This window comes from Oryctolagus cuniculus, chromosome 14 (genome assembly GCF_964237555.1).
Source record: "Oryctolagus cuniculus chromosome 14, mOryCun1.1, whole genome shotgun sequence".
NCBI classification, from domain to species: domain Eukaryota; kingdom Metazoa; phylum Chordata; class Mammalia; order Lagomorpha; family Leporidae; genus Oryctolagus; species Oryctolagus cuniculus.
In genome coordinates, this window is record NC_091445.1 from 38,455,717 (window position 1) to 38,473,273 (window position 17,557).

The 17,557-nt window shown below is 50.0% G+C and overlaps 1 protein-coding gene and 1 long non-coding RNA gene across 2 annotated transcripts in view; one reads left to right on the forward strand and one right to left on the reverse strand.

The window, feature by feature from the left end:
- Positions 1 to 7,632: 7,632 nt before the first annotated feature.
- On the reverse strand, positions 7,633 to 16,448 carry LOC108178927 (uncharacterized). The gene is made up of 3 exons (XR_001795686.3): positions 15,555 to 16,448; positions 12,924 to 13,053; positions 7,633 to 12,825 (listed from the first exon to the last, which is right to left on the reverse strand). It is a non-coding gene; the product is annotated as an uncharacterized lncRNA (long non-coding RNA).
- Positions 13,502 to 17,557, forward strand: part of ZNF366 (zinc finger protein 366) — a 65,940-nt gene continuing 61,884 nt past the window's right edge. The window contains exon 1 of the mRNA XM_002721109.5: positions 13,502 to 14,173. The gene's annotated coding sequence lies outside the window, so the exon portion shown is untranslated. The remainder of the gene's footprint in view (positions 14,174 to 17,557) is intronic.

Consider the following 17,557-nt stretch of genomic DNA (forward strand, 5'->3'; position numbering starts at 1 on the left):
CCTGCAGATAATAGTTTAAAGCTTTGGGGAAAATATAAAAATCACCTGAAGGCTCAGGAGGGCAAATAAAAGCAGGACAATATCAGAGGAGACATTACACCTGAAGAAGGGAATTGTGAGACTTAAGCTTTACGTCTTCCATGGCTTTTATCCTGAGAGCTGAGAGCAAGCTATCATTGGTGCCACGTGGGGTGACGAACTCTTAGAGAAATTCACAGTCTCCCTAGATTGAAGGACCAGAGGTTAGAGTTCAAGGCATCCCCAGCTTCTAGAAAGGAAGAGAGAAATTTCACAAATAAGAGAATCATAAAGGGGATAAAGGAAGGAGGGAGAGAGAGTGTGAGCCCGAAGGCTGTCCGTGGAGTTGTGATTGGACCCTCTATTGCCTGTGTGTAGGACAGACTTCAAGTCTCTCAGCGGAACCAAAACAACAGAACCCACCTACCTCAGGAAATACAGCGTTTCCAGTTTGAATTCAGTCAAGCTAAAGCACTAGACAAGTAAACAGCACAGTATTCTTCAGAGTAGCATAACATAACAGAGATTCTCCACAGTGTATCGTTCATAACAGCTGGGGAACGTTCCAGAATTACTCAACATTTGAATAAACAGAAAAATATGATCTATTCTCTAGAGAAAAGACATCAATTGAGATCAGTCTTGAGGTGATGATTGGGCTTGTGAACTGGATTGTTTTTCTTATTTGACAGAGTTATAGACAGTGAGAGAGAGAGAGAGAGAGAGAGAGAGAGAGAGAGAGAGAGAGAAAGAAAGGTCTTCCTTCCGTTGGTTCACCCCCCAAATGGCCGCTGTGGCCGGCGCACCGCGCTGATCCGAAGCCAGGAGCCAGGTGCTCCGTCCTGGTCTCCCATGCGGGTGCAGGGCCCAAGCACTTGGGCCATCCTCCACTGCCCTCCTGGGCCACAGCGGAGAGCTGGACTGGAAGAGGAGCAGCCGGGACTAGAAGCCGGCGCCCATATGGGATGCCGGTGCCGCAGGCGGAGAATTAACCAAGTGAGCCATGGTGCCGGCCCCATGAGCTAGATTTTAAAGTAGCCCTTAGAACTATGTTCAAGGATATAAAGGAAAACATGTTCCTAATAAATAAAGATAGGAACATTCAGAAAAGAAATAAAAACTATTTTTAGAGAATAAAATGAAAATTCTAATTTCTAAAATTTTAAAAAATGCTGGTTGAGCTTAATAGTAGAATACAGATAACATAAAAAAGATTGGCAAACTTTAAAAATTCAATAGAAATAATCCAATATGAAAAACAAAGAAGAGAAGAAAAAATGAGTAGACCCTCTGGGAACTGGGGATAACATCAAAAGTTCTAATATGTACATAGTTGGAGTCAGAAGAAAGAAAAATGAGGCAGAAGAAACTATTTGAAAAAAAAGAATAAATGAAAAATTTCCAAATTTGGAGAAAGACACAAATGCACAGATTTAGAAAGGAGAGCAGGCCGGCGCCGCAGCTCACTAGGCTAATCCTCCGCCTTGCGGCACCGGCACACCGGGTTCTAGTCCCGGTCGGGGCGCCAGATTCTGTCCCGGTTGCCCCTCTTCCAGGCCAGCTCTCTGCTGTGGCCCGGGAGTGCAGTGGAGGATGGCCCAAGTCCTTGGGCCCTGCACCCCATGGGAGACCAGGAGAAGCACCTGGCTCCTGGCTTCAGATCAGTGCAGCACGCTGGCCGCGGTGGCCATTGTGGGGTGAACCAACGGAAAAGGAAGACCTTTCTCTGTCTCTCTCTCTCACTGTCCACTCTGTCTGTCCAAAAAAAAAAAAAAAAAGAGAGAGAAAGGAGAGCAAATCCCAAGGATAAGTTTAAACAAGCACACACATACATACACACATACACACAGATGTACACATACATACATATACATACATACACACAGGTGCACACATACATATACATACACAGTTTCACACACATATACAGACATACACACAGATGCACACACATGTATACATATATACACAGGTGCTACATATACACACAGGTGCACACACATACACTTGCACACAGATACATACACACATACCCACAGGTACACACATACACACAGATACATACACATACATACACACACAGGTGCACATATACATATACATACACAGTTTCACATACATATACAGACATACACACAGATGCACACACATGTATACATATACACACAGGTGCACACACATACACATGCACACAGATACACACATACACTCAGGTGTGCATATACACAGACATACACAGAGATACATGCACATACATACACACAGATGCACACATACAGACATATACATACACAGTTGCACACACATACAGACATACACACAGATGCACACACATGCACACATATACACACAGGTACACACACATGCACAGACATGCACACAGATACATACACATGCATACAGACATACACACATACAGACATACACATATACAGGTGCACACGCATACTCACAGACACACACATACAACTGGGAGTGTCAGAGTCAAATGCTAAAAAATCAATGTGAAGGAGAAAACTTTTGAAAGAACCCAAAGGTCATCGCATGCCAAGGGAAACACTGCATCAGAGTCAGGGGAACTCTTCATTGCGGATTCGGGGAGGATTTCCAGAGGAATTGCTGCTCCTCTCCAGCTGGGCAAATCCTGTGAGCTGGAGGCTGGGAATGCTTGAGGGAGAAGGTTCTGACGCAAATAGCCAAAATGAGAGAAAGAGGAATGAGATGTTCCTGGTCAGCCTACCAGGGACCCGATCAGAAAGTCTGGTGCTTCTTGGAGCCTGGGGAATTTCTGAAATGGAATCGGAGGAAAGAAATTTGGGGGAAGGCCCACAGCAAGAAAAGGGGGGAAGACCTGGAAGATTTTGACCATTTCACATTGGTTTCTGTTACCGCAAATTCAGTGCTGCTCCTGGTGTCAATCAAGATAATAAGGACAAAGCTTTGGGGTGAAGGAAAAGAGAATGTTGATTCTGTCGACAGATGAGAATGCAGTAGACTTCCAGGTCTCAAGGAGCGTGGCCCTGCTGGACGACGGTGTGTGGGGGCTTATCCAGGGGTTACAAGGAAGGGCATGGGGCCTGGCGAGACCGCGAGAGCTGCCGAGCTCCGGCGACAGGTGCCACGGCATGTCACTAGATCCATGGCAGCACATCCCTTACCTGTCTCCTGGTAGCTCTTGAGGCCCACAGGTGGTGAGACTAGACCCAGCCTGACCGGGTCCCCCTGCTCTGGAAAAGCGATGAGGAACAAGGCAACATGTGCCTTAGGACGCGGGCAAGTAGGAAGCCCGCAGCCAGCCCTGGAGCATCGGCTTTCCGGCTTTGCACTTCAAATGCGTCTGCTTTTGTTGTTTTACGCCCGGTTACATTCCCTTAATAGCCTTTCTTTCCCTCTGTTCTACCACTAAGCAGAACCTTTCTCTGGATGACTGCCTGCAGCGAGGGCTTTGAAACATGAGAAAGCGGATTCTGCCCCTCCCGTTCACCAGGAAATCACCGAGCTCTGGGGGTAGCTGAGGCGAAGTCACTTTTCCCTGGGCAGCGCTGTGGCCCTGTGCTGAGCGACGTGGCCTCTTGCGCACATCACGTCTTCATGATGGAAGACAAATCAGTAACAAGACCTCGGCGTGCAAGCCCAAGCTTGGTCTTGTGACGCTTGTTCTTTTCCCACCCTGGGCTGGGAATCAGGTGTTGGCTTTTGTAATCCAAGTCTCTTCAGTTCTTTTTGTCCCCCCACTCCCCTCAACCCCCTACCCCCGCCCCGCCTCGGTCTCCCAGCAGCTTCACAAGGAAAGGAAATGACCAAGAAGTAGCAGCTGCCTGCCGCCTGCCTGGTGCTGCAGCCGAGGGCTCCTGCCAGACGCCGCCGAGCAGCGCCGGGGGCAGGTGCACTCCAGCAGCGCCTCCGCGGCCTTGCCGGCCAGTCTGCAGCTCTTTCCTGTTTGAGCTCAGCACCGTTGGCTGTCCTAAGCATGGTAAACAGCAGCAGGCTCTGCAAAGCCCTCCGCGCCCCCAACTCCCCCCCCCCCCCAAGGGTCGCTTTCAACTTCTCCTCTGGAGGAGGCAGGAGGGGGCTGTCTGAGGACTGGGTGGAGCACGAGAGGAAGCACACGTGACCCGGGCCCTGGCCTGGCCTGCTGTGTTTCTTTCTTCTTCATGTTTTTTTTTTCTCCCCTTTTCACCTCTCTCATTATTTTTGGCTGGCTCCTTTGTGCAGGCCGCCTTCTGTACAGCGACAGCTGCTTTGAACATCAGTCACATGAGGTCATCTGCCAGGCTGGCCGCTTCTGGTCCCAGTGCTCCGAGACCTCCGGCTTTGCGTCAGCTTCAAAGCCCCCTCCCTCCCCCCCAACCCACCCCCATGTGGTGGCTCCGCCTCCTTCCCCCGCGGCAGGCTTATGAAGCGTCCAAGGCTGGAAGCTTCCACCTCATTTAGCAAATAGGAGAAATCAGGACCTCAGAGGTGCGGAGAGGGCCACGGGGAGGCCCTTGTGGGTCAGGGAGTGGAAGGAGCGGAGCAGGAGCAGGACCGGCGGGCGGCGCGTCCAGAGGGGCATTCCTCAGGGAGCCTCCGCCTGCCTCCAGTGTGCGCCCTGGTGGTGACATTGAGAGGGTGGGCGGGGGAGGCCAGGGACAGGATTCCACTCTCCTCCTCCTGTCCCTTCTTCACTCACTCACTCATTCAGCAGATGCTTGGTAGGTGGCATGCCGTGTCCTGGGACTTGCAGGCACGGAAATACAGCAGTGACCCTGCAACACTTGGCTCCCATGAAACTGACATTCCGTTGTCTGAGTTTTCCTGCACCGAAGATTATTTTTGGAGAAAAGTTTCTATTGTGTGGTTTTTTGTTTTTTTGTTTTGTCTTTTTGGAAAATAACTTTTTTCCCCCATATCTGGTTCTTCGCAGCATTAACGGATTTGCAACTCTAAGTGTGGATTTTGCCACTACGTAATGCAAACTGGCTGCTGATCTTCTCACCCATGGCAATTTAAAATCTAGCAAGAAAAGGCCCCAAAAAGAGAAACTGCCTAGACAGCGTCAGCTCTGCTTACTGGCAAGTGTGGAGGAGAAATCATGGAGCAGGTTGGCAGTCCTGGGGGTAGTTCTGTCAGGGCTTCCTGTAATATTTGGCCCTCTGTTTTCTCATATATGATACAGTGATAGAATACTATTTGACTACTTTAACACTGACCCCTTTGGTTGGCGGGGGAGTGAAAGTGGGTCTAGGAGTCCAGAGCCTTGATTAATTTCAGAGTTAACCCTGAGAGCCACCTGTGAATCTGCCCACCTAGGATCTTTGTTTTGAAAAGTTAAACCCCGGGGGCCAGCACTGTGGTGTATCGGGTAAAGCCACCACCTGCAGCACTGGCATCCCATATGGGTGCCAGTTCAAGTCTGATCCAGCTCTCTGCTATGGCCTGGGAAAGCAGCGGAAGATGGCCCAAGTTCTGGGGTCCCTGCACCCATGTGAGAGACCCGAAAGAAGCTCCTGGTTTCTGGCTTCGGATTGGCACAGCTCTGGCCGTTGCAGCCAATTGAGGAGTGAACCAGGGGATGGAAGACCTCCCTCCCTCTCTCTCTCTCTCTCTCCCTCTCCTTCTTTTTGTGTGTAACCCTGATTTTCAAATAAATAAATAAGTCTTTAAAAAAAGAAAAGTTGAAGCCAAAATTTGTAAACCAGCACACTTCCAGGGTCTGGCTATGTTAGTTATGTTTCGCTGCAACACCAGCTATACCAACCCGGAGTAGGTTTTTTTTTTTTTTTTTTTTTTTTTTTTTTGACAGGCAGAGTGGACAGTGAGAGAGAGAGACAGAGAGAAAGGTCTTCCTTTGCCGTTGGTTCACCCTCCAATGGCCGCCACGGCCGGCACGCTGCAGCCGGCGCATCGCGCTGATCCGAAGCCAGGAGCCAGGTGCTTTTCCTGGTCTCCCATGCGGGTGCAGGGCCCAAGGACTTGGGCCATCCTCCACTGCACTCCCGGGCCACAGCAGAGAGCTGGCCTGGAAGAGGGGCAACCGGGACAGAATCTGGCGCCCCGACCGGGACTAGAACCCGGTGTGCCGGTGCCGCAAGGCGGAAGATTAGCCTATTGAGCCACGGTGCCGGCCAAAATCAACCTCTCCTTTATAAATCTCGCAGTCACACAGTCACAGGTAATTCTATTATAGAATAGAACATGGACAAAGACAAACACAGCATTGGGAATGCAGGAACAGCCTAGCTGGGTGGTTTGGCTCCGGGACTTTGGTCATCTGAAAGCCTGATTGGACCGGAAGGCCTATGGCCAACATGGCGCTCTCACAAGAGGCCTCCGTGAGTGAGCCAGGGACACTTGAGTGTCTGTGACAAGGCTGCGAATTTCCCCAGCTCAGGCAACCGCAGAAACAGTGAAGGAGGAGGCAGCCTCACTGCCTTTTATGACCTGTCTCCTAAGAGCACACCTGGTGAGCATGCCTCATTCTATTGCTTAGGCACGAATCACCAAGCCCCACCCACAATGGAAGGAGCAGAAATTAGGTGCCATCTGTCAAGAAAGGAATATTAAAGAAGTTGTGGACATTTTTTAAAATCATCACACGTTTTTTAAAACCTCACGCATTGTCATTTATTTTTGTCTTGGATTATTTTATTATTATTATTACTGTTATTTGAGAGAGAGAGAGAGAGCGAGAGAGAGAGAGAGAGCATGTGTGCTCTCACTTGCTGGTCCATTACTTAAATACTGGGGCCAGGCAGGCACCCTCCTATGTAAGCCATCACCACCGCCCCCCCCCCCCCGCCCGGGGTCCACAGTAACAGGAAGCTGGAGTCAGGAGCCACCGCTGGGACTTGAATCCAGGCACCTCAGCAGTATGGGATGTGGGTGTTTTGACTGCTTAGTCTAAATGGCTGCTCTTCTTGAATAATTTCAAAACAAATCACAGAAACAATAGCATTTCACCTGTTAAAGCTTCACTAATTATTTTTAAAGAAAAACCACCATACTAAAATCACATTCAACAAAATCTAAAAACCAGTTTGTTTTCAATTCTAAAATTTTAAAATGATTAAGCTTGACATGAAAGTTTAGGTTTCTGTCTTTTAATTTTTTTTTTTAGAAATAAGAAGGCATTGTCAGCCCAGGCCTGTCTTCTCAGAGGGTCAGAAACCGCTTTAGATGGGACATGAACTCCTCTGGTTGCCGTGTGTGAGATCAGATTTGAATGCCAGTCTAGACCTCAGGAAGCTGGCTGCTGTGGAGAAGGCAGAAGGCTGACCCCTGGCGTAGGCCGGACACCTGCAGAGAGGAGATGAGACAGGTGTGGGCTGTCCCAGGGCAGCAGCTACCTCTGGGGCAGCAGGGAAGACAGGTCGGCGAAATAGGTCTCAGGAGATCTGCTGTCTGTTCCCCTGACAGATCTGGACAGCAAAGGGTTAGACACAGCAGAGCCATTCAAATTTGAGAGAACCGTGAGTCGCCCGCTATGGACCAAAGTTCCACATTGTCTTCCTGGGCCCACGTGAACCTCAGGTCTCCTACAACCTAGAGAGGGTGTGGTGCCAGTGGAAAAAATAACATAAACCCGTGAGCCAACTCTATCAAGGAGGGCAACTCTAGTCACATGCAATTTGGTTTTCTTTAAAAAATTTATTTTATTTGAGAGGCAGAGAGAGAGAGAGAGAGAGAGAAAATCTCATCCACTGATTGCATTAGCAAGGGCTGGAGCAGGCTGAAGCTGGGAGCCTAGAACTCAGGTCAAGGTGTCCCACATGGGTGGCAGCGACCAACTACTTCAGCCCTTACTGTTGTCTCCCAGGGTGTGCATTAGCAGGAAGCTGGAATGGAAGTGGAGCCGAGATATGGACACTGGCTCTCCAATGTGGGCTGTGGGCATCCCCAGCAATATCTTAACCCCCCATTCAAATGCCCACCCCTACACACAACTGTAGCCATTCTCCAAGTGTAAAATCCTTGTTTGCTCACACTAGATTTTTGGAGCTCAGAATGCATTTTCCTATGGAAACAGCATGTTCTGTGGTGGTGAAGTCCACAAGCCAGTTGTGATGGTGTGAAATATATATTTGGTTTTCCTCAGTTTTCTGCTACAAGCTCCTAAAATCCTTGGAACCTCCAGAGAGATAAATGTCTGTTGTATGCTGGTGAGATCACTGTTGGCTGCCAACCCTCAGGGTAGCTTCAGAATGGGGGTTGGTCCCTGGAAACCGAGGCCCGGACTAGAGGGTTGGGACTTTCACTCCAATCACAAGAGTCCTGGGTGGGGAGAAAGACTGAAGGTTAAGTTGATCACCAATGGACAATGATGCACTCAAGCATGCCTGTGAAATGAAGCCTCCATAAACACCCAAAGGGACAGGGTTTGGAGAGCTTCCAGACAGCCAAACACGTGGAGTTGCCTGGAGAGTGGTGCACCTGGGGAGGACACACAAGCTCTGTACCCCTTCCCACATCCCTTGTCCTATCTGTTTCTTCATCTGGTGGCCACTGGTCACCTCTGTAATACTCCTCATAGCAAACCACTAAAGACAAGTCTCCGTGTTTCCCTGAGTTCTGAGAGTTGGCTCCTGGGGACCCAGGCTTGTAGCCAGTTGGTCAGAAGCCTGGGTGCAACAATCTGGGTCTTGCAATTGATACCCAAAGGTGGAGGCAGTCTTGTGGGATCTGACACTTTCTTCACAGAGATGGTGTAAGGACTGAACTGAATTGGTGGGCATTCAGCTGCTGTCGCCGGCAGAACCGACCGGAGCGGGGCAATACCCCCATGCACCCAGTTGCAGAACTGCTTTGTGCTGAGAGAGCACAGGAGAGGCTGAGTCTGTTTTGCCCCCAAATGGTCAGGCTGCTCCTTACAATATGCTGGGGAACTCAGTTACAAAGCCACCCATCTATCAAAGGGAACAATGTTTCTTGAGAAAACTTCAGACTGGGTTTTCACCTGGAAAGCCTAGAATATACTTTCCCCAAGCCTAGCGGCTCAAGCATCGAGCTCTGTTCCTTCCGTCCAACTTGCCGTTGCTGTGCGAGTTTTGAGGATGCCACCAGCCTTGCAGTCACAGTGCTGGGTGTGTGCTAGAGAAAAGGAAACGTTGCTGTGCGGGTATTGAGAGATGTCAGCACGGGTAGGCACCTTGGGATGCTGACAGTAAGATAGCAGACGCAAGGTTGGGATGGAGCAAGGCAGGTACGTGCTAAGTTTGGACATGGAGAGAAGGGGCATGGCGGAAGGTACTGCTGTTTAAAAGCCAGATCTTTCAGGAGCTGGCTGCTTAATGCTAGGCGATACCTATGTCCATTCTCTTGTCCCACCACGGATCATCACATCTCTCGAATTTTGCCATCCCATGACCTCCGCAGGCACTGACCGTCGGCCTTATCTCCTGATCCTCCTGCTGTCCCTGACTGGCAAATCAGATGTAGCCCAGATTTTACAACTGCTCCTCTGCTCCCACTCTTGCCGCCTCAGAATCCATTCTTTGCCTAGGGTACAAAATGTCTTTGTGAGATACAAATCTGATCATCCTGTCCCCCAAGGAAAGTCTTGAATGGTTTCTCATCCTTGTTAGGCCCAACGTCAGAATCTGGGCTTCGACCTACCCCTTGATAAAGCCGTGGCTTGGCACCTCTGCCAGGCTCCTGTCCACTTTCAGGTCTCAGCTGCTGTGTCATTTTCTCAGGATGGGCCTGGCCTGACCTGCTTGTCCAGACTTGGGGCCCTGCTGTGCGCGCTGCCAGCTCCCAGACTTCCTCTTATGAGCACAGATTGAGGTGGTCCCTGTTTAGACATTCCCGTCTGATTTGTTTGATTTTCTGTCTTCTGGCTCTCCTCCACCAAGCGGTAAGATCCAGAAGCATATGAACCACACCTAGCTTGGGCCCCTGGTCCATAAGGCGGGCTCATTGAAGGGTGCTCAAGAAGCTTTTGTGCCATGCACCTTGTTTCTTTATATTATGAAACACTTTGTTCTCCACTTTTAGGGGCCACTTCTTGTTTTTTTTTTTTTGTTTTTTTTTTTTTTGTTTTTTTTTTTTTAAACTACAAGATGGGTAAGGTTTGGTTGGAGGGCAAGGCAAGTAAACTTTCTGGTTAAAATTGAGGGCTCTGAGCCATAATACCTTGGGTTTGGATTATTATTAGCCATGTGGTGCTGAGAAGATTTGAGGGTATTTCCTAAAATGGAATTAAAAGATGCAGAATGTGAAATTCACTTAGGTTGAAATAAGCATTTTCCATGAACTTTTGGAAGATCCCTTGCATGCATAGATCACAAAAATTTGTGCACCATGATAACTTTATTTTTTTAGTTCTATTTTCCATGAGGTTTTTGGAGAATGTGCACAGTAGGGTCTTCATGAGTCAGCCCCCTCATCTGTGAAAGGCAGGGGTGGTGGATTATAATAGCGTCTGCTTCAGACGGCTGCAAGACACAGTCCCAAGTTCATCAGTGCCTGGCACCCAGGAAGTAAGTGAGAGATCCTAACTCCGTATTTACTTCTAATCCGATCCACAAATAGGAACGCTCTTATCCTCACTTGTCAAGTGAAGATACTGGATACAAAAAAGACTTTCTTAAATAACTTGTTTAAAAGACTTCTTCTTATCTTTTCATGTAAATACAAAGCAGAAAAGGAAGACAGGAATGAATATTCTCACGTTTTGGAGAGTTGGGACTTGGAGGAGTTCGGAGCTTAAGGAAAGTCAATGTCTGGTCTGTGAGAGGCCCCCCATGGAGGGGCCATGGTCCTGGGAGAGACCACTGCCCAGAGAGTCACCCAGGGCTGCAGGACCAAGTGTCTTCAGGCTGCTGCAGGAAGCCAGGACAGTGGCCTGCAACCTCTCCGTGCCTCCTGGGGAACTCTGCCAGCATCTCCTAGGGCACCGCCACCTCTTCAAACCACAATCATTTGCATTTTTAACAAAGCATGCCAGGCCCCTCCGTGTGAGAGGAAGTGAGTACCAAGGGAAAGCGAAAGCATGAAGTCTCGCGAGCGCACAGAAACGAGTCCCTCAGCATTGCTCTGAGAAGACATCTGGAAGGAACGGGCATGTTCCTCGCAGTGTGTTCATGGCGGCCCCCGCGGGGAACAGCCCAAGTGACCCTCTCCGGTGGAGCAGATAGACGCGTGGTGGAACAGTGACACTGACCGAACACAGCCACACCTGACCAGAGCGTGAGTCTCACAAACACAATACTGAGGCCAAGAAACCCAGCCAGAAAAGCTCGCCCCCTGGCATTTTTAAAGCACATTCAAAACCACGTGGTCCTCGTGTCCCCGAGAAGGGAGTGAGTGACGAGTCCTCAGCTTTGCTGCTCGATCTAGGGGCTGGCCGTTGAGACGTGCTCATTTTCTGATGTTCACTGACCCACACACTCGCGTCTAACCCTCTCTTCATCCCTCCAACCACCTCCATGGATTGAGGTTGCATTAGTCCGTTGGTGGATAGATGGTCTAAAGTTGCGGGTTATTGGAAGTTGGAGGCATGGAAATTGGGATGTTCCTACGGTAGGGAGCCATTCTGAGCAGAGCCCATACTTCTTGGGTACTGAGGTTGCCACTTGGACTTCACCTTGGCTCTTCTCGTTGTCCCTGATCTAGACTCAGGGGCTTGCAGCCCTATCTTGCTTCTCACATGGCCCCTGACACACGCCCCTGCAATGTGGGGCTTCGCGGAGGGGTTAAGGCCGGGCCTCCCCCAAGTCTACACAGGCGCCTCCTGGTTGGCTGCATTACAAACTCTCAGCCCCTTGCTCTCCACTGGGATGCAGAGAAGCCAGCAGGAGTGGCATGTCCCCTGCCATGCTCCATGGGAGGGACCTGGCCTTTGCAGCCTCCGGGCCCCGATGGGACTCCGCAGGCGCTAGAGGGCACCTTTTCCTCTGCTTGGCAGGCAGGTAAGGGGGAGCCCTTGCTGAGACCCCACAGGCAAGCGACCAGGGCCGTGCAGGGCGCCACACTGCGCAGTGTCCTCAGATCCCCGCTGGACCAGGCTCTGGGAAATCAAAGCCGCCGCGCGCCCTGCAAGGGCCCTGTCCTTGGGCGGGCCGCCGGCTGGGAGGAAACAACAGGCCCTCAACGTGACCGTCCCCGCGTCGTGCAGACTTGAAAGGGAAATCCTCAGACTTCTGACCGGACTCCTGGGGCTCGGCCTGGCCTTGCCCAAGCAGCACAGAGGAGGAACAGCAGGGCAGGGCTGGCTGGCCTGAGCTTGGCCCTCCAGGGGGCCAGAGGGGCTGGAGGCCTGCCAGGGGCCAGGGGCCTGGGGTCTGGGGGGCTGCAGCCTGGGGGCGATGCCCCCTCCCCGTCACCCCTTCTCATCGTGCGTCCGGAAACCTGGCGCTCCGCAAGGGTGCGCCCTTGGGAGCCTCCAGTGCGTCCTCCCGCGCGGCCCCACTGGCTCAGGCTCAGCCTCGTCCTCTTAGTCCTCTTAGATGTTCTTGCTCCTTTTCCTTCCCAGTCCACAAAGGCAGGATGCAGAGGAAGGCCAGCAGGGGGCCGAGGGCGCTGGCGCTGGGCGCAGGAGACAGGGACGTTTGGGTTCTGGCCACGGAGGCCAGCGGCTTTGGGCAAGCTGCAGGGATAGTGTCCCTGGTCGGGGGTGTTGTCACCGGCTGATGAGGTGAGTCACCCATGCCTGGGCCAGTGCTGTGCCTCGTGCCCGGGTTGGTGCCATGGCGACGGCCGGGACAGGGCTCTGTTCTGGCTCCTGCATACTTACTGCGTAATGATAGCTTCAAGTCTGCCTGATACACGCACGCCCATTCAGGCAGGTAGGAAGGTCCGTGGTTAGATAGATAATGGGGAAGAGAGCTGTTAAAATAATAATAAAAAATCAACTTTCTACACTCTAGTACCCAATACAAAGCTTACACAGTTGCTGGAGTGGCTCATGTCTTCCCTGAACTCACTTTCAGTTGCTGTCTGCAATCAGGTGCGTACCCTCCAGCCCGGTTTTCGCTCACAATTGGGTGAATTGAGGAAGTAACTTCAGGCTGGTTTTTCTTTCACTGCCACAAAGGTCCACAGAGCTCCCGGTTCCTGCTTGTGGTGAAAATCGTCTTAAGCGATGAATGAGGACCCAAGACAAGCTTACTCCTGAGTTGCCACGAGCCCTGGCTGGCAGGCAGCTCAGGCATCCCCCCGGGGTCCCCAGGTTCCCTCCCTGGTCAAGAAGTTTCTTGGCTCCTTCTACACAGCCTCCCCATCATTTCCCCCACACGGTGGTTGATTTAGCTAAGACCCATGCTCTTTTGCAGTTCTTTGAGGACGCATTAGAAATCGCCTTGCAATTTTCCAGAGGCGACCAAGTCCCAGAAGCGGCAGGGACATAAAGGCAGGATGAACTCCGCAGCAATTCAGAGATAACCGGGCCGGGCAGCAGCAGGGGAGGGGGCTTCCTTTGCTTTTCCTCCAACAGCCAAGATGGACGCTGGCTGGGGTCCATGGCATGGAGCTCGGTGAGAAATCTGCTACTCGATCCTGCAGGAGCGCCAAGGGTCTAATGTCAGCTGAGCAGCTCGCAGCCATGCTAATGTTTCAAAGGGCCTAGGAAAGCCAGAAGCCCTGGCTGAGTGGCTGCGACGCCTGGTCTCGCAGGCTGCACGCCTGCCCCCGTGAGCAGGGCAGAGCAGACCTCGCCTAGCTCAGAGTCGACATGACACGGTTTGTTCCCTTTTGGCCTGTATGAGTTCTGCAAGCCCGGGAGACCTGCCTTTTCTGAGCACCCGTTGTTCGGACAGCACTGGCCACTAAGGCATTTTCAACTCTTTCAAAAACTCCCAGGGCAGAGAGCAAATTTGAGGAATTCCTTTTTTTTTTTTTTCAAAGATTTTATTTTTTGCCCCTTCCAACATTTTGTTTAAGAGAAAATGAGATGTCTATCTTCTGTTTCCTTATTTTTTTTCAGGAAAGCAAAGGGTTGTTGACTTCCTCCCTCTCCCCTCCCTTCCTTCCTTCTTCCCGAAGGTACTCATCTGAGAAAAAGAGAACGAAGTATTGTTCCTGTTCTCTTTCTTAAGTCATTTGAAACACTGTCCCTGCTAGTTCTTTACGTTCCCTGCAATCTGTACACGAGAGAAACAGGGAGAGAGAGAGAGAGGGAGAGAGACAAACACAGCCAGCAATCAGGCCGCTGGAGCCATTGAATCCTCAGGAGCTGGTAAGTTCCCCCCCACCCCCGCCCCCCGGGCAATCATTTCTGTGTCCCTGGGCTGGAGGTTGCTGGGGGCATCTTCAACCGAAAAGCCCTCCCTGGGGCATCGCTGAGGGATGGCCCAGAATGTATGCTTCTGTTTTTGGTGGGAGAGAATCCCGATGCTTTGCAGAGCTGAGACTGGCAGAACTGCAAAGAGACTTGCCATGGGGCCAAGGAAGGAGACCCCTGTGTGAAATCTGAATTTGGGCATGGACAAGGTGGCTGGCTTATCCAGGAGCCCTGGGAGGGCGGGATGTGTCCCACTGGAGAATTTCATTCTTCTTGCGTGCTGTGTCCTCGAAACCTTATCTGGGCGTCTGCTAAGATTTGTGGCTTGCGTTGGGGTGTTTGTTGCACCTTGGCTGGATGGAGGTGCCTGTCTCTTGTTCTCTTCTTTCCATTCAGCGCTCCACCCCCAAAAGAGGACAGTTAATTGTTGACTGTTGTTCTGCATCACTGAAGTGTAGGAAGGAAAAACAGAAGGAATCGTGGGGGCTTGTGTGATCTGGTTCTACATGTGGGTTTAGTGCAGATTTATTCACTGTCAGTGGAAGATGGCATTTGCCACACAAATGAAGGTAACGATTGAGGGGTACAGAGCTGTGGCTTTGAAAAACAGCGTGCAACCAGAATGGGCAGGTGAAGATAGTCACTTGTGTCACTAGGAGTGAGAGACTTAAGCCATAGACACAACTGGGAAATGTTCACTCTCTGCCCGGTGTGTCAAAGCCAACTATGGGACCAGCAAGCTAGTTAAACTGACACTTTCTGAAGGTCTAACTTGCTTCAATTCAATTCGTGAGAAAGGATGCTGTTACCAAGAACTCATCATAGTAAGCCACGAGGGAGCCAAGATCGCGTTGTCAAAAGTAGGTCAGCAAGGTCACTGTCAAAGACAGTGAGTGTTTACTAATGTTAACAAGTTCACTGCAAAGCTACCAAATGGGTGAATGGCAATGACCTTGCATATTTCTTAAAATATTCATTTTTATGAAACTTCCTCATTGAAATCACCTAGAATGTGAAGAGCTTGACAAAAATAACTGGACTCTCATTTTAAGATTAATTTGGCCAGACTCTGCTTTAACCAAAATCAAATGATTACTCTGTGCAAGACTGAGCCATGAGCTTGATGAGGATGAGGAAATATCAGAGGACTGGGCCTTTGGGCAGGCTTCGTTCCAAGAGTCTCAGCTCTCTTTTTCTTCTCCTTTATTCGTGGGTCTCCCCTTAGGAGCACTGTAAAACAGGCGACGTAAGAGCGGTGACTGCCCTTTGCTTTCTTAGCGATGGAAAACGATTCCAGTAAGTGTTGAGCATGGTGTCTAGGTGCCCCACCACTTACCCCAGTCGCCCCGTTGTCAGGGATGTTCACGTCCGCAGGTAGCTGGGATAGATCATCGGGGCGATTCGCATCCTTTATCAGCAATTGATATGCCAGGGGAGAAGCGGGCTGCCATCCCGACGCGCTCCTTTCAGTTTCATTTCTCCTTGATCATGAACTTAATGTTCTGTCCAGTTAAAGCAACATCACAGAACACTCTCCAGTTTGGGCCATTGAAGAAAAGCATCAGAGGCAACACAAAGGAGACAAATAGAAGTATGGTTCCTCTGTGCTAGTCAGGTTGCAAGTGCAGAGGCCGGTAGCTGAGAAAACACCACTTCTGGCAGGCGTCTTCAAGGGGGCAGCCCGCGAAGGGGCTGGGATATGCTATTCTCTTTCAAAGAAAAATTACATACTCACCGTTTCATTTAGATTGTTGAGTCACGAGCATGAGAATATTTGTTTGATACCCGGAGGAGGGAAAAAATCAACTAATTTCCTGAAGCAAAAAAGGCCGTTGATGAGTTAGACTACTTGCAACCACTCACTATCTTTACTGAACTCCAAGGAGTGACTTGGCATTCGTGGAAACTTCCAGAGTGTGATTTGTCTTTGGGGTCATCAGAGGTTCTGTTGTGATTTCATTAGGGGAATTCCAGTTTGGAATGATCCAGAATTTGACCCATTGCAAGTTTTCAATAGTTAATTTCTGCTCCAGCCACGCACCTAGCTAAATTACGCATTCGTGGTATACGTTATAAATCCTATTAGGATATGTGTTCTGTGGATCTGTGTGCTCAAACATTAGCCAAATTAGAGTGAGTAGGATCTCAAAAGCACAGGGTCTGTTGTACAAATTTGGGGTTGCAATCCGGGCTGTAGGCCAGATACGTAACCTCTCTAAGCCACAGGGTCCCCAAATGTGAAACCGTATCAACATAACAGAGTTGTGAGGCCTCAATAAAATTATTGATGTAAAGTAGTTAACACAATGCTTGACAAGTCGTAGGCGTCAGTCAATGTCTGTTGTAATTTTTGAAGAGTCCTATAATTAGCACTTACAAGTACTGTATTTTTTTCACGTAGGTGTCCTATAATTTGTAGCATTATTATTGTTGAATACTATACAAAAGCTCTATCAGAAGAAAAAAAATGTTTCTTGTAGCTTTCCAGTTGGGCACACGTTGAGCGAAGGAATTCTGAACCGCAGATCCTTGTAACATAAAAGAAGGTGCAGTTTAATGTATGGGTGCCCAGCTCTGCGGCTGGCACACATGCCAGATTTAGCCTCATCAAATGCCAGCCGTGTTCAGTAGAGCACAGTGCAAAGTTTGCTTTGGGATGAAAAGTTCTGAATTCAGAGGAGCGTGTGAAGAGCCCTCCAGTACCCTGCCGAGACGGCGTTCTCACTTCCCTGGGCTCGGGGTCTCTGTGTCAGCAGTGACCTTTCCCCTGGCCATGGAGGGCTCGAGACTTTTTTTTTTTTTTTTTTTTTTTTTTTTTTTTTTTTGAGACCATCATGGCTATGCCATGACTCAGACAGAGGCAAAAGGTCTTGAAGTTTCACAGTCCTCCCCCACTCAGGGCTGGGCACACTGTAGTTCCCTCTCCTCAATTGTCCTGCCAGCCTAATACTCATATTTGCATGGTTAAACACATGGGGGTCTTCTATAGGTTCATGGAAAACATGCATTTTGGAAGAAAAAAAACTATGCGTGGAATTCAACGGTTTTAACATCAAAATTAACATCTTTTAAGTCCATTTTGCATGGTCCATGAACTTTTTGAAGTCTGCCTGTAAATGACCATATCACTGTGTGTGTTGGGGGTGGGTGGGTGTGTGGATATGTGGGGGGTGGGTGTGTGTAGGTGTGCTGTGCACCTACGGTGCGTGACTGGTCCAGCTGCTGTTTTTCTGCACAGACGCTGAGTTGTTCTGCACAAATGTGCCAAAGATTCCTCTTAATGTGGCTTGGTGGGGGCAGAAAAGAGCTGATGGGGAGTCAGAGGCTTCCGTTCCGGTC